Genomic DNA, 3176 nt, shown 5'->3' with positions numbered 1-3176 from the left:
TCAATCTCTTAAATAAATTAATGAAGAATTTAGAGAGCTTGGATATAAGAATCGAGAAACGCTCAACAAATCTGAACCAACAAGAAGATAGAGTTAAATGAGTTATTCCCTGGCGATAGAGAGCGAACCAGAAAAATAGCATTGATGCTATCAAATCCTAAGAAAAAAATGTTGGTAAACCTTTACGACACATTTGGTTCAGTGGAATGGAATAGGGTTGTAATGGAATAGTCATTTTGTGAACATGGAATAACGCTGTAATGGAATTGAATAGGCATAATAGTGTTTTGGTTGGAAGAAATGGAATGCATATTGCAATAGTATTCATGGGTTTGGTTGAGAGGAATAGATATGTAATAGCAAAAAAATAAAAATACTCAAATGATGAATATGCCCTTTAAATTGTATTTTTCACATCAATTTAATATTAAATAATAATATTTCCTATTAAAAGAATAATATTTAAATATTATTTTTTTTATATTTTTTGAAATTTGGAAATAATATTTTATATTAAATTATATTAAAATATTTTTCTTTATTTTCTCCATCTTCTTCATATTCGTTGGTTTCCTCTCTCCCCAAGTTCATTTTCATCTTCTTTTCCAACTTTTTTTGTAGAATCCAACAGACCACTGTTGTTGTCACTGCCTTTCACCACCATCAGCCACCAATATGAATGTACCCAAATTTTACTAAGAGCTTTTCTTGATCTCCTCTTTCATATTTTCCATTTTGGTTTTCCTAAAAACCCTCGAGGGAACCCAAGACTTGTCCAAAAAAATTGATGCGACCATATCGACCGATGATTTTAAAATCCAAAAGTAAAGGTTTCTTTAACTAGGTTAACCAACAAAATTCAACATATAATTTACAATTGAATTTGGGCATTACGAGGCCATGCCTATTGAAAAATATAATTACAAGTAATTTTTAATATTCTACTTGAAGGACGTTCCAACAAGCCTACCTTACCATTAAACAACAATATATAAATAATCAGAAAGTTTGATTTGAGAATAAAATTAAAAAACAAAGAATGCTACAATTTTTAATAAGAACATCTTAAAAAGGGTAATCCGTCAATCTGTATGACACATGCACTCTTTACACCGTGGGTACTAGTAAACACTTCTAGCCTTAGGCCTACTTTGGACATGTTTAGTTTGTCTAACTGCCTTCCTCACTCTCTACTCAAACACTTTCCACTCTATAGTATTGTTCTTTACGAGATATCAGCTAGTCTCTGCTTATTTTGTTGTATTCTAAGCGTCCTCCCTCTACCATAGTATATTCGACACCCATATACCAAAGATGACAATTGGCTACCAGAGTCCGTCAAGGCAAATGCATCAGTTGTAATGCAGGCAATGAAGTCCAATGTTGCCAGTTATAGATGAAAGGTCATAATATGTCATTGCACTCGCACCAAGTATGATAGTAACTAGCACTAATAAGAGTATAGAAAATCATTTGTCCTAATCTTACTAATCTTAGAGAAGCTAAATAAAAAGTATTAATATAATAATTTCCAAATATCTAACTTGGTTATTTCATAGTTTATATCACTAATAGGAGATTGCATGAAAATAATTCAAAAACTAGCATTAGCAGCTTATGCATAGTGAAAAGAGCTAATGCCAAAGTAATTTTGAAAGCTCAAATTTTGGTATAGACCAATAGAAAAAGGACCAAAAACTCATCAATCCAACAATAGCAAAAACTACACTTTTCATCATATAAGAAGTGGATATGCCGCAATGTTACCTGAGATGAGAAATTCTTGAATGGTTCAAGTTCGGCGGTTGAAAGCAAATTCTCTTATGTAACTAAATTAGGATACAAGCTTGTCAAAGTAGCTAATCTTGATGTCCCTCCATATATTTGTGCCTCTAAAACATATATTTGAGTATTACGATTGAAACCTAGAGCAACAAGCATAAGCTCAACTTCTTCTGGTGTAAATGGACTTAACCCTTCAGATCTAAGCATGACAGGGGAATGTTACCTAAAGCAAGTAAAATAGTTGGCTTTAACATAAAGCAATATAGGATTGAAGTTAATAAATTTAATTAGTTGTTAAGCACATTATAATTAATAAAAAAATTTAATCTTTTTACAGATCTAACATAGATACATGACATGTAATTTAACCAACATGTAAGTATAAAAAACCCAGATTTTTCAGACCAAACAAGATCAAAATCACTTATAGAAAAACAATCAAACACCATTAAATCAAACAATTTTCATTAAAAGTGAAGGAAACCTAAGCTCGCAAAGCAAGAATTATATGATTACATGTTCATAACAGATGACAAATAATTAAAAAAAAACACTCTTGAACATGAAAGAAAAAATATTTATTATTTCAAAACACTATAAACAACAAGGAACCAAATGGTTTAAAACATGGTACGAGAATGATCTAGTTTCTTAAGCTAGAGATTGAACTTGAATTCCATAACCAAATAGACTATTATGATATTTGAAAGCCAATTCTAAAACATTTTTTTATCTAGATTGAAGTTAATAAATTTAATTAGCAATTTATCACATTACAATTAATAAAAAAATTGTAATCTTTATGTGGAAAACCAACTTAAAACCCAGAAATGGCACAAAATTCAAAGTGATGCTCAAAAATGAATATTTTTTAATCTCAAGAAAATGAAGTATCAAAAAGATTTTAAAAAATGAAAAAGAAACAAGAAACTGAGAGGGACTGAAAGGGGTTGAAAGGAGTTGTCGAGTTGAGTGGGGAGGTCAAATTGACATTGACAAATAGGCTCAGGTATTTTATTTTAGGGTTTAAATTAAGTGAATAAGAGATGAAGTTGGGATTTTTTTGATGATTATAGTGGAGGGTAGAAGCATGGAAAAGAAAATCTCAGTTGGGGACTTCAGACGTGAGAAAGAAACAAGAATTGTGAGGGTAAAATTGAAACCTTAGGCTAATTTGTTATTCCACCGATGCCCTGAATGACCCATTTACTGGGGAGAGCACCGAATGGTATACTGCCTTATCCCTAAATAAGCTCATATTCAATACGGGCAGTAATAGAGTATTACAATCAACCAAACAATGGTTTGGTGATAGACCTGCTGAATTGAGTTGTAATACATTGTTAATTCCCTCCAACCAGACATGTAGTTAGAGTAATAATGCAAATGTC

At 31.2% G+C, this 3176-nt stretch overlaps 1 pseudogene; it reads right to left on the bottom strand.

Annotated features, from left to right (window-relative positions):
- Positions 1-1082: 1082 nt before the first annotated feature.
- Positions 1083-1992, bottom strand: LOC107941180 (O-fucosyltransferase 2-like; annotated as a pseudogene).
- Between the last annotated feature and the right edge of the window lie 1184 nt (positions 1993-3176).

The sequence above is a fragment of the Gossypium hirsutum genome, chromosome D12 (genome assembly GCF_007990345.1).
Source record: "Gossypium hirsutum isolate 1008001.06 chromosome D12, Gossypium_hirsutum_v2.1, whole genome shotgun sequence".
NCBI lineage: Eukaryota > Viridiplantae > Streptophyta > Magnoliopsida > Malvales > Malvaceae > Gossypium > Gossypium hirsutum.
Note: the sequence above shows the minus strand (reverse complement) of the source record. Positions and strands in the feature narration are given on the sequence as shown.